This window comes from Acinonyx jubatus, chromosome D2 (genome assembly GCF_027475565.1).
Source record: "Acinonyx jubatus isolate Ajub_Pintada_27869175 chromosome D2, VMU_Ajub_asm_v1.0, whole genome shotgun sequence".
In the NCBI taxonomy this organism is placed as follows: Eukaryota; Metazoa; Chordata; class Mammalia; order Carnivora; family Felidae; genus Acinonyx; species Acinonyx jubatus.
In genome coordinates, this window is record NC_069393.1 from 20,098,685 (window position 1) to 20,112,965 (window position 14,281).

The window sequence follows — 14,281 nt, forward strand, 5'->3', positions numbered from 1 at the left end:
GTAGATAAACTGTATTATTAATTATTAAGCAAGCTGTATTTTATATACATACATTTGAGAAGTACAATCAGTATTTGTGGAAGATTTCTAATAGAAATGTATACAAATATTGAAGAATTCTCAACAGGAAAAATAGGCAGCATCCTTATGGAAGGATAGTGAATGGGAAGGGTGTAAAAGAAATGCAAAAATAATTATAAGCTTTGTGATTGAATTTTCAAGCAAAATGAAAAGTGATAAGGAGTAATTTAAGGATTTTAAGTCTGGGAAATCAGAAGAATCATTGACAGGGAACAAAGGAGAAAGGAAATAATATTTAGACATCATGATGACAGTTTTTTAGACCTCAAATTTTAGACCTCTGTGGACATCCAAATATATCCTAATCCCTTTTTCAGGGGCACTTTTGTCACAGAAATCATATTCTCAGAGCAGTATTATATACTGCATGTTTCAACATGGATGCCCACAAGAGAACCCACCTACATTCTTTTTAGTCTCTTATTTTGCTTGATTCTCACTCTTCAAAGGGCCACCCATAATCCAATGATAGTATTTTGATACCTATTACTAGATAAAAATTAGCCACTTACTACTTTATAGAGGATTGTGAAATAGAGATTTTTGAGTCATCTGTCTAAAGGTAGTTTTGAAGTCATAGAAGACTTTTCAGAGATATTGAACATAAATGTCTAAAAGACATTTAGAATCTAACAGTAAGCGATTTCCTTGGAAACTTAAACATTTAGTAATTCCTCTTATGTTCTGAGGAAAACAGTTCTAGAAGGAGAAAGAGAATTGTTCATAGAACTATATATTCCACCAGGGGAGACTAGAATTTACGTGGAAAAGGCAAGATTAGGATTTGACTTCAGTTTTAGAGTGACCTCTAATCAGCTTTGTGTCTCACCCCTTAAAGGAAAGGAGTGGTTACATGTTGGAGAAGGTCAACTTTGAAACCTAAAGATGAAATAAATCTACATTCCAGGTTTGTTAAAAATGTAGTCAAGAGCTCTGCATTTTTGAAGTTCCTCCACATCTATGTGAGTTGAACAAAAAGCATCATACTCTGAATCATAGTTTTGTGTGTTTACAACTATTCACACCAAGATTGTGGTTCATTTTAAAAGGGCTTCTTTGTGAGGAATTTTGCTTATATGCTGTTTATTTAGTGGTTGTGGCAAATATTATAAATAAATTCTTTTGTTTTCTGTAGCCTGTGAGAGTGTTGCTATAAGGCTTGTAGCTTCCCTAGACATGTGCCATTAAAGATAAAGCACATACATTTTTTTCATATCTTTAATGTGATTTTCTTGAAAAACAGTGTCTTTTCTTTTTTAGCTTGAATGATGGTGAATCTGTCGGTATTTAAAATTTTAAAAGCTGATAATAAATGCAACAAGAATGACAATTTTTAAATATTATTATATGATAGGTTCTTAATGATTGATTTTAAAGTTATACCTATGATATAGAAGAGGCATCAGCAAGTTACAGTTCTTGGTCCAAATTGAACACCTGCTGCCAGGTTTTGTAAGTAAAATTTTATTGGAACATAGCTATGCCCATTTGTTTAGATATTATCTGTGGCTGCTTTCTTGCTAGAAAGGCGAGGTAGCTGTGACAGTAGACCATATAGCTTACAAGCCTTAAAATACTTATTATCTGGTCCTTTAGAGGAAACGTTTGCCAACTCCTAATGTAGAGTATTGAGAAAATAAATTAATCTTTCTTGGTAGGAATGAAAATATTGAAAGAAGAATTTCTGAAAAAAATTGTATAATCATTTTGATTTTATATGTTACTGGGGCCAGGCAGAGAGCAGTAGAAAGCTGGCTAGCTCTGTATGGAGTCAATCAAAATGGGTAGTGATCTATGCCATTGGGTCTGATAGGCAGTAAAGAAGCAAACCCTAATTTTAAGTTAAAATCTAGTGCTCGTATAAATAACTTTAGAAAGAAATACTAGTTATGCATTAATATTTCCAGGTACACTTAACAATTCAATCAATAGATAGGTTTTAGAGTGTCAAAGATAATGATGTGGACTTTGAGAAGTATGGATAGTTATGATGTGTACTACTACAACAGTTGTGTGTACATCATATTCTTCCTTGTAAACCAAATTCTCATTGAAAAATGTCAAGGTGTTACTCCTCTTTCTGTCTTTCATAGTCTAATGTAGTGCTTCTAAATCTGTATTTTGGTTTTTATTTTCAATATTCAATCTATCGCTGAATGAAACTTTATAAAAATATAATAAAAGTAATTATTAGAAAAGTAAAATTTAAAAAGTCCAAAAAAAAGATTCAACAGATATGAAAATCTCTGTCAAATTCCTATTAAAGTTTCCAAATGTTTAATCCTAATTTTTTTTATCTCATCAGAGCCTGGTAAGTAGTTTACAGGCCATACTTTGAGTATAATAGCTTGAGGACAGTGCCATTCTATTCTTGTTCGATTAATTTTTAGGCCCTAAACTTAACCAGTTTGCTTCCTTTTGTTTACATGTAATTTTTACTGTGTATTTGTACATGTACTCCAACTTTAGGATCTGTGTTAAGAACAGAAAAAAAAAGGATCCAAAAATGAATATAACTTGGATCCTGCATTTAAAGGATTCACTGGCATTTAGGGAGACAATAAATTTAAATAGATAAATATAATAACATGATGATACTATAATAGAGTGTAGAGGAGAAAGTAGGTAATTCTGTCTTGAGTGTCTCAGATGGCTTCACAGAGGAAGCAAAAAATTTTTTCTGGATATTAAAATAAAAATAAAAATTTTCCGGGAGAAGTGGAATAAGGGCATTTCTGATAGAGATAAGAGCATGTATAAAGGTGTAAAATCATGTATGTTCTAGCAATATATAACATTTGGTATTGATGGAAAAAAGAAGTGTTTGTTATGAGAAAATAAGCTGAAAACTAGTTAAGGCTACCTAGATTATGCCATGGTTAGGAGTTTGAATTTATCTTGTCTGAAGTCTTAATAAATTTCAAAGCTTGTAATTTTTAGAGAACCTTTTTTTTTAACATTTTGCAGAACTCCAACAAGTAAAAGTAGCTTTTAATTAGTATATATTTATCCTGTGATTTCAAACTTAACAGCATTTTCCCAATAAAGTCAATAAGTGGATATAGTAAGAAATGAAAATTAGCAATTATACATGGAAGTTGCTATTTTATATCGGCCTCAATATCCACTTATGTATTTTATTTTTATTGTATTATGCGTAGGAAATTCTACCTCATAGAAATAAGTAGTGACAAATGCTAATGTTTATAAACTCATTTTGCTTTCTCAGGATACTCTTCAAATCAATTGATCCAGACTAAATAGAAATAGTAAGTTGTTTTTTTTTTTTTCAGAGTTGAATCAAAAAGTAAATAGTCCTTTTGGAGGGAGGTGATCGAATCTGTTCGTCAGTTCATTTTTTTCATTGTTCAGTGAGAAAATAATGTATCTTATAATATTCTGAAATATTCTTGGTAACATTTTTTTTAAAAAGCTTATACCTTTGTGCTGATCTCTTAAAATTTCAGAAGAGTTAAATTTATTTTACTTGCATGATTAATCTTAACTGTAAGGATCAGTTTCATTACTGACAATTCATCTGCATTTATAAGCTCGGTAATATTGTGACTATTATCAAATTGAGTTTCTTCAGCTTATTAAAGATCTCAATAATCAAATTAGTTTGCTCATTATATTTGAAAGATGTTTATCAAACTTTTTTTTCCTATATTTATTGAAGTATAGTTGATATACAATGTTACATTAGTTTCAGGTATACAACATAGTGATTCCAAAACTGTGTACTTTATGCTATGCTCACCACAAGTGTAGCTACCATCTGTCACTATTCAACGCTATTACAATACCACTGACTATATCTATGCTCTTTGCTGTAGGTTTCATCCCCATGACTTATTCATTCCATAACTGGAAACCTATACCTCCCACTTCCCTTTACCCATTTTACACATCCCTATACCCTCCTCTCCTATGGCAACTATCAGTTCTCTGTATTTTGTTTCTGTTTTTTGTTTATTCATTTATTTTTTAATTCTTCATATAAGTGAAGTCATATTGTATTTGCCTTTCTTTGATTTATTTCACTGAGCATTAATTATATCCATGTTGTAGCAAATGACAAGATCTCATTCTTTTTTATGGCTGAGTAATACTCCATTGTATAGGCTTCCATATCTTGGCTATTGTAAATAATGGTAAAATAAACATAGGTGTGCATATGTATATCTTTGTTAGTGCTTTTGATTTCCTTGGGTAAATAGCTAATAGTGGAATTTCTAGATTGTGTGGTGTTTCTATTTTTAATTTTTATTAAAGTGTTTTTAAATTAATAAAGTATTGTTTCTTTTTTATTTTTAAAATTCATTTTTGTTTTATTTTGTTTTTTTAGGTATAATTTATTGTCAAGTTAGCTAACATATGGAGTATACAGTGTGCTCTTGGCTTTGGGAGTAGATTCCCATGATTCATCACTTAACATACAACACCCAGTGCTCATCCCAACAAGTGCCCTCTTCCATGCCCCATCACCTATGCCCCCCCCCATTCGTCAGTTTGTTCTCTTATTTAAGTGTCTCTTATGGTTTGGGGCGCCTTGGTGGCTCAGTCAGTTAAGCATCTGACTTTTAATATTGGCTTAGGTCATGATCTCACAGTTTCGTGACTTCAAGCCCCACCTCGGGCTCTGTGCTGACGTCATGGAGCCTGCCTAGGATTCTCTCTCCTCACTCTCTGCCCCTCCCCCACTTGTGCTCTCTCTCTCTCTCTCTCAATATAAATAAATAAACATTAAAAAAATTCTTATGGTTTGACTCCTTCTGAGTTTGTAACTAAATTTTTTTCCTTCCCTTCCCCCACGGTCTTCTGTTAAGTTTCTCAAATTCCATATATGAGTGAGAACATATGATATCTGTCTTTCTTTGACTGACTTACTTTACTTAGCATAATACCCTTCAGCTCCATCCATGTTGTTTTAAATGGCAAAATTTCATTTTTCTCATTGCCAAGTAGTATTCCATTTGTTTGTGTGTGTGTGTGTGTGTGTGTGTGTGTGTGTGTGTAATATACACATTCAAAGCAGTCACAACCAAAATAGCACCAGCATTCTCCTCAGAGTATTTCTTGTTTCTTTTGAAACATATCTTTTTTCAAGATAGTCACCTAAGTTTGGTATGAAAGATAAATTTTGAAATTTTTTATTCATAGCATTATAATTAGCTCAGAAAGAAACTCCTTCAATTTAAACCATGGTCTATATGCGATTACTTAAAACTATTTTGAAATATCTTAATATCCAGTTCTTATTAATAAACAATTACTACTTAATAAAGTTGGCAATAGCTTTTACGGGAGCTACCATTCCTGAGATTTAAAAATTTTTATCTCTACTCCTTAATAGAGGTGTCTCAATATTTCTGACAATTTAGTTTATGATGTGTTAAAAACCTGATTTAGACATTAAAATTTTCTTCCTCATTGTGTGTTGTTATAGCATTCTTAAATTTATCTGTTTGAGAAACTTCTACAAAAGTAAGTGGAAAGATCTGCCACATTCATATTCTCATTCAGTTAAATTGGAAGGATTTATCTCTGCATTTTCAGACATGTACCAATGTTTTATTCCAGTTTTTTGATAACAGTTTACTAATTTAACATATTTGTTACAATGTCAAAAATGCAAGATTTAATAAGCCTAAGTAAAAATCTGTTGGCTGTGATTAAACTGGAAGTGAGAGATATAAAAAAGGAGCTGTTGGTGATGACTAAATTTGCTAATTGGGAGATTTGATGTATTTTGATACCAGTAAATAAAGTAGTTTGTTAGTTGGAAGAAATGTGAAGTAGTAGCCTTAATAACAAGCTATTAAATAAAGCTTTTTCTGGACAACTTAGGTTGCCTGTGTAATACTTAGATGGAGATGACCAGAAGGCTGTTAGAAATGTCCATCTGTGTCTCATAGGCAGGGATTTTGAGGATAAAGATGAAAGTTTGGTAGTCCTTTTCAAGATGGTTTTCTGTTCCTCCTATTTGTCCTTTATTAGGTTTTCTTTACTTCACCCTGTAGTCAATCTTTGGATCCATGTCAAATTGTTCAACTGCTCAGTAGAATAAGTAAATTTGAATGCTGGTGTCTTTTATGGGGGTCTAAAAGGAGCATTTGAAAATTAATTACTTTTGATATAATTAAATTTGGCTTGGGTGTGGTTATTTCAGGCAGTTGACATGGAAGAAACACAATTGGCCTAAACTCTGTACTTGATAGATTTCCCCTTATTTTGACTGGAAACGGAATAAGTATATGATTTTCTGTGTTTACTGTGGAAATATACTGGATTAATTTTTCCCTCTTTGGCAACATAGGCTTTAGTGCATAAAATAACTGTTGGGAATTCAAATTAGCAGAAAATAATGACACTGGAGCCCAAAGATAAACTAAAATTTTCACTAAAGGTATTTCTAAGGCTTTCATACTGAATGTATATTTCTAAGATTTTCTTTTGAATTTGAATCCACTAATTTTAATGTTCTCTAGGGTTTTTATTGAATGGCTAGCCTAAATAGAACATGGTCTTTCTTACACTTAATTTTTTTTGGCTGATTCTTTGTGTTTAAACTTAGATAAGCCTGACATTTTAATAAATATAATTTTTGTATAACTTTTTCAAACTGTGATAGGCTGAGGGTTGAGAATATTTATATATTGTTCTTTTCTGTTACAGTTCACTGTATCCAATATTAATTTCCATGAAGCTTGATATACCTTTTTTGGTTGTTTTTTTAGTGATTTAAAAAAAAAGAAAACATAATCACTAAAGAATGGTGGTTCTGGGATTTGCTGTTTATGCTACTTGTTTTGCTAAAAGCTTTCCTCATTTAAATTCCAGTTACACAGTTTACAGTGATAAAATTCAAGGTCAAAATAGTGATAAATATTCCAAAAACAATCTAACCACCTCTACCAGAATTTTTATTCTGCACCATGTATTTTAAAAGTGTATCTTCATCTGTATGAATATTTCTGAGAGCTTCACAAATATTTCAAAAGCTTCGTATGGTCAACAATGAACTTTTTCTTCACTGTACTTCTAATAATTAGAATATTTTTTCCAGCTTTTTGCCTGTATTATTAATACTTTACAACTTTAGCTGTCTAACATACAAAATTCTCTTGGTTTCATTATAATGTATTAATATTTTAATGAAAATCTTAAATATATTTCCCTGGATACATGCATGATGCTATTTAGCACAAATAATGTATGTGTGTGTGTTTTATTTACTTATTTTCATTGCACTTTAAAACACAGAAATGCTATCCTTTAAGCCTGACATGAAATCTAAATTCACAAAACACATTAATCAAAGAATAATTATTTTCTCTACAGTAGGGTTTCTCTGTCGTTTCTCTAGTTTCTTATAATTGTTTCCTTCAGAAGAATTTGACAGAAAGGCAAAATGGCACTGAAATGTAATATAAACTAAATTGTCTTGAATCATGGTTTCTTAAATTATCTATGAAAATTTTATCTATGAAAGTATATATTAGACACTGGAAATTCAGATATTTTTAGCTTCATCTATTTGTAGGTAATTTCAAAGGTATCTAAATTGTAATTGTGCTGACAAATTTCAAAAGCACTCAGAATGCTGTACTTGTATCATTTACCTAGGAGTTTGCAAAGCTTGTCCAGCTTTCTGTCAACATTTCTGTATTTCTTTTCTTTGAGCACACAAATCTCTTATGAAATGTTAAAAGCACTGTTTTTAATTTTTTTAATTTTTATTTTTTTTAATTTTTTTTAATGTTTATTTATTTTTGACAGAGAGACAGAGCATGAGCAGGGGAGGGGCAGAGAGAGAGGGAGACACAGAATCTGAAACAGGCTCCAGGCTCTGAGCTGTCAGCACAGAGCCCGACGCGGGGCTTGAACTCACACTCACAGACTGCGAGATCATGACCTGAGCTGAAGTCGGACGCTCAACCGACTGAGCCACCCAGGCGCCCCAAAAGCTCTGTTTTTAAGTAAAACGTGACTCTTAAGAAAGCTAGGTGTGATAGTGTAAGAAAAGAGAAAGGAAAAAAATTTTTTACCCAGAATTGTTTTTGTCAGATTAAAATGTAGTTTTGTAAAATGTTTGCACTAGGTAATGTTATTATACTAACAGTATAAGGTATCATAATTTATTTTGGTGCCAGAATTCATTTTAATTGCTTTTAAAATTTTTATTGTCTTGTATTATCACTGACGGTCTGCACATGGCTGATTTTCATTTTTCTGTTGTACTGTACTACTTTTTGGGGGGGGAAATTATGCACTTTACTTTTATAATGTAAGAACTTTCAAAAGTTTTATGTAAATACCATGGGTATATTGTGTATGAACCCCAGAGTAATAGAACTTCTATTAATATTTATTTTTATCTCAGCTAAAATAAGAAAAAAATGCTTAATCTTATATATATATATATATAGACAGAGATTAATTTCAGGTATATCAAACTGTCATGTATACTGAATGTGCTGGAGATACCTTTATATAATTGGTATATGGAATTGAGAAATGAAAAATATTAGTATTGGGTGCCTGGGTGACTCAGTCAGTTAACTGTCTGACTCTTAATTTTGGCTCAGGTCATGGTCTCACTGTGGGTTCAAACTCTGCCTTGGGCTCTGTGCTATGTTGGCATTGGGCCTGCTTGGAATTCTCTCCCCCTCTCTCTCTGCCCCTGTCCCACTCCTGCTCTCTCTCTCTCTCTTTCTCAAAATAAATGAATTAACTTAAAAAAATGAGTTGGGATGAGCACTGGGTATTGTATAGAAACCAATTTGACAATAAATTTCATATTAAAAAATAATAATTAAAAGAAATGAAAAATATTAGTGTTTCGTAAGACACGGTGTACTTTTTCCATTCTGATATACGTATTCTATTGTGATATCTTTTCCTATGTGACACCCTTAAAACAAGATATCTAGATCAAATTCAGAGCTGGTTGTTTGAACTGCTATATCACAAAATATTAAGCCAAGATTATCAAAGTAAAATCACATATTCATATATATCTTTTACTAATTAAAAATAAATTATTTTAAATTATGTATTTTATGTTTTTATTTTTCCAGTATATGATGCTCATAACATATCAGTAAGGTTGTATGTATAATTTCTAAAGAGTTGAATGCAATTATATTATATACATTCTCAACATTTTTGTATATAGGGGCACAAGATCAAAAAACTTTTAACAACAAGTTTTTATTCTATTTTTACACATCTTGCTTTGTACAACAAGCCATATCTGTAATAAATGAATCCACCCAACATTCAGGGGTGGATATTATTATATCACATAATTATATACTCTTTATTTAATGTTTATTCATTTTTGAGTGACAGAGAGAGATAGAGCATGAATGGCGGCGGGGCAGAGAATGAGGGAGACACAGAATTCAAAGCAGGCTCCAGGCTCTGAGCTGTCAGCACAGAGCCGAACGTGGGGCTCAAACTGTGGACCATGATAACATGACCTGAGTTGAAATCAGACACTTAACTGACTGAGCCACCCAGTCGTCCCTATATACTCTTTCTTTAGCATCAAAAACATTTCTGAAACATATTTTTTATTAAGATGTAATTGGCATAACACTATATTAGTTTCAGTTATTCAAGGTAATGATTTGATATTTGTATATATTGCAAAAGGATGGCCATAGTAAGTCCAGTTAACATTCATTACCATACATAGTTATACATGTTTTTCTCCTGATGAGAAACTTCAAGATCCACACTCATGCTACTTTCAAATATGCAGTATAGTAGTATTAAGTATGGTCACCATGATGAACATTCTATTCCATGACTTACTCATTTTATAACTGGAAATGTATACTTTTTGACCCTCTTCACCCATTTTTCCACCCCACTCCATTCCACCCCACGGCCTCAGGAAACCACCAGCTCATTTTTTTTTTTGATTATACATATGTTGTTTGTCTTTCTCTGTCTGACTTATTTCACTAGTGTAATGCCCTTAAGGTCCATCCATGTTCTCACCAATGGCAAGATTTCATTATTTTTTTATGTCTGAGTAATCATTCATATATATATATATATATATATATATATATATATGTCACATTTTGTTTATTTATTGGGTTGTTTCCATGTCTTAGCTGTCATAAATAATGCTGAAATGAACATGGAGGTGCAATATCCTTTTGAATTAACCTTTTTGTTTCTTCAGATAAACTACCAGAGGTGAAACTGCTGGATCATATGGTACTTCTATTTTTAATTTTCGGGGGAACCTCCATATTGTTTTCCATAGTGATTGCACCAATTTACATTGCCACCAACAGTGCCATCCAGGTGCCCCTCTGCTCAGTTTTAATCAGATTATTTTTTTTTCTAGTAAGTTGTGTGGGTTCTTTATATATTTTGAATATTAACCCCTTATCAGATATATGATTTGCAAACCTTTCCTTTCATTCAGTAGGTTTTGTTTTTTCATATTGTTGATGATGATTTTCTTTGCTGTACAGAAGCTTTTTAGTTTGATGTAGTCCCATTTGTTTATTTTTGCTTTTGTTACTTTTGCTTTTAGCGTCAAATCCAAAAGATCATCGCCAAGACCAGTATCAGGAAGCTTACTGACTATGTTTTATTTAGAGTTTTATGGTTTCAGATCTTCCATTCAAGTATTTAATCCATTTTGAGTTACTTTTTGTGTGACATAGGATAGTGAAACTGTCCTTTTCCTGTTGTATGTTCTTGAAACCTTTTTCACAAATTAATTGAACATATATGTGCAGTTTTATTTCTGACCTCTCTATTCTGTTCTATTGATCTTTGTGTCAGTATTAGTGCCAATACCATACTGTTTTGATGATTATAGCTTTGAAATGTAGTTTGAAATCAGGAGTATGGTGTCTCTAGCTATGTTCTTTATCAAGATTACTTTGGTTATTTGGGATCTTTTTGGTTCCATACAAATTTAAGGATCATTTTTGCTATTTCTGTAAAAATGCCATTGGAATTTTGATAAGGATTGCATTGAACCTACAGATTACTGTGGGGAATATGAACATTTTAACAATTTTAATTAAGCCTTTCAATCTATGAACATAGAAAATCTTTCCATTTATTTGTGTCTTCAGTTTCTTTCATCAATGTTTTATAAAATTCAGCATATTTCACCTTAATTAAGTTCATTTTAGGTATTTTATTCTTCTTTGATACAATTGTATCTTAATTGTTTTCTTATTTTCTCTTTCTGCTATCTTGTTATTAGTGTATAGAAATGCAATCTATACTGATTTTGCATCCTGCAGTTTACTGAATTTAGTTCTAACTTTTTTTTAATAGAGTCTAGCATTTTCTATGTCACTCCATCTGAAAATAGTGATAGTTTCACTTCTTCCTTTCCAATTTAGGTGACTTTTATTTATTTTTCTTGATTAATTGCTCTTGATAGGCCGTCCAATATTATTTTGAGTAAGTATGGTGAGAGTAGGCATCTTCTTTTGTTCCCAATCTTAGAGGAAAAGCTTTTATCTTTTCCCTATTAAGTATGATGTTAGCTTTGGGTTTATCATAGATGGCCTTTACTATGTTGAGAAAAATTCCCTGTGTTCCAACTTAGTTGTTCATTTTGTCATGAATGAATGTCAAATTTTGTGAAACACTTTTTATGCATCTTTGAGATGATCGTATGATTTTTATCATTTGTTTGGTAAATATGGTATACCGTATTAATTTGTAGGTGTTGAACCATCCTTGTGTCCTTGGAATAAATCCCACTTAATCACAGCATATGATTATTTTAATGTATTGTTGAATTTGGTGTGGTAACATTCTCTTCAGGATTTTGTATCTATGTTCATTAGGGATATTGGTCTGTAATTTTCTTTGCTTGTGGGATAGTTGCTTGGTTCTAGTATTAGGGTAATACAGACCTTGTGAAATGAACTTAGAAGTCTTCTCTCCCATTTTTTGGGAAGAGTTTAAGAAGGATTGGTATTAATCTTCTTTGTTTTGTAGAATTTACCAGTGAAGCTTCTGGTCCTGGACTGTTGTTTTTTGGGCAGTTTTTGATTACTGATTCAATCTCTTTACTAATAATCACCCTGTTCAGATTTTCTATTTCTCATGATACAGTCTTGGTAAGTTACATATTGCTAGGAATTTATCCATTTTTTTCTAAAATGTCCCAATTTGTTGGCATGTAATTTTTCATAATAGTCCCTTAGGATCCTTTATTTTTCTATAGTATCAGTTATAACATCTCCTTGTTAAGTTCTGATTTTACTTATTTGTGTCCTCTTTTTTTCCCTTGGTGAGTCTAGTTAAAGGTTTATCAGTTTTGTTTTTCTTATCAATGAACAAGTTTCATTGATCCTTTCTATTGTCTTTTAGCGTGTATTTTATTTATTCCTGCTTTAGTCTATACTTCCTGCTACTAACTTTGGTCTTCATTTGTTCTTTTTTTTTAGTTTCTTGGAATGTAAAGTTAGGTTATTTATCTGAAATTGTTCTTGTTTTTTGATATAGACGTTATCACTATGAACTTCTCTCTTAGAACTGCTTTTGCTGTATCCCATAGTTTTGGCTATGTTGTATTTCTATTTTCATTTGTCTCAAAGTATTTTTTTATTTTTATTTCTTCCTTGTTTCATTGGAAGTTCAGTAGCATGTTGTTTAATTTCCATATATTTGTAAATTCTCTGTTTTCTTTTTTTTTTTTTTTTTTGGTAATTGATGTCTAGTTTCATATCCTTGTGGCCAGAAAAGATACTTGATATGATTTCAGTCCTCTTAAATTTATTAAGACTTTTTTTTTTGTGGCCTAACATATGATCTATACTGGAGAATGTGTACTTCAGAAGAATGCATATTCTTTTGTTTTGGGATGGAATGTTTTGTTTACATCTGCTAAGCCCACCTGGTCTAATATGTCTTTTCAGCCCTATGTTTTCCTTATTGATTTTCTGTCTTGATTATCTATCTATTGATGTAAGTGGGGTATTAAATTCCCCTACTATAATTGTATTGCTGTCTATTGATATTTGACATGTATATAGACCTCTATGTTAGGTGCATTTTTAAATACAAATGTTATATACCCTTGTTGGACTGACCTCTTTATGTAATGCCTTTGTTTGTCTACTATTGCAGTCTAGTTTTTGAAGTCTAGTTTTTGAAGCCTTGCCCCTCACACCAAAGCTCTAGGACAAGCTAATTGGTCTCTTTAATAGAAAGGCTGGGGTGTTTTAGGCTGCTGCCTTTGCAGTGCCCTGAGGGTGGTAGCCTGACAAGAACTGTTTCTGATTGTTACAATCCTATGGAACTCAAGAACACAAGCTTCAGGTAAACGCAGGCAAGTAAGGGGCATCCTCTGGTGGCAACTGCACAAACCAGGTCCCAGATTTAGAAACCATGGTACCAAATGTATGTAGAAGTTTGTCTCTGGGAGAAAAGTTTGCCTCTGGGAGATAGTGGCAGTCTGTTGGAGTGCAGCCAGGGGAGAGTGCAGAGATAACTCCTGCCCTCTGAGGTCACTGGAAGGATTACTGTCAGCTCTTAGATGTGTGTTTAATTAGAAATCCACCCCTCAGGCATATTTATGATGATAAGCTAATAGGCCACTCTCACTGAAAGACTGAGCTGCTGTCTCTGTTGACTCTTGCTGTGGGTGATAGCCACTTATAAACTCTTTGTCTTTTGGTTACAGTCCTGTGGGATTTGAAGGCCACCAGAGCCAGGCAATGTATAGGTTTCCCCTGGTGGCAGCCATAAACATTGGAATGCCAGACAGGGTATATTAAGCTTACTTGGAGGGAGATACTGGTGAGCTGGAGCAAGGCAGCAGGAAGGCACAAATATATCTATCAGCCTCTATTCCTTGAAAACAGCTCCACAGGCTCCTAGTTGTATGCCAAATCAGAAGAAGCCTGCCTCTCAGGCCAAAGCTCCTGGACAAGCAAGTAGGCTTCTTTCACAGAAAGACTGGGGGTGTGTTTTAGTTTGCTATCTGTGTGGTGCTATGGGGGGTTGTAGTCTGCCAAGAACTATCTGTCTATTTGTTAACAGTCCCATGGGACTGTTTCCCCGCTTTTGGCCTCCAGAGCCAAGCAATCAAGTGGTATCAGGGCAGCAGCTGCAAAAACAGGTGCATGTAATGGTTCCCCCGTAAGAGATACTGACACTCTTGAGCACAGCAGAGGGAGAGTACAAAGATGGC

At 32.8% G+C, this 14,281-nt stretch overlaps 1 protein-coding gene across 3 annotated transcripts in view; it reads left to right on the forward strand.

The window, feature by feature from the left end:
• Nucleotides 1-14,281, forward strand: part of PHYHIPL (phytanoyl-CoA 2-hydroxylase interacting protein like) — a 94,281-nt gene that overhangs the window by 5,604 nt on the left and 74,396 nt on the right. The window contains exon 1 of one of the 3 annotated variants that reach the window (XM_027062044.2): nt 722-988. The exons of 1 other annotated variant lie outside the window; for it this stretch is intronic. The gene's annotated coding sequence lies outside the window, so the exon portion shown is untranslated. Of the gene's footprint in view, nt 1-721; nt 989-3,326; nt 3,351-14,281 lie in introns of those variants that run through there. One more of the 3 variants, XM_027062042.2, reaches the window with a different exon arrangement.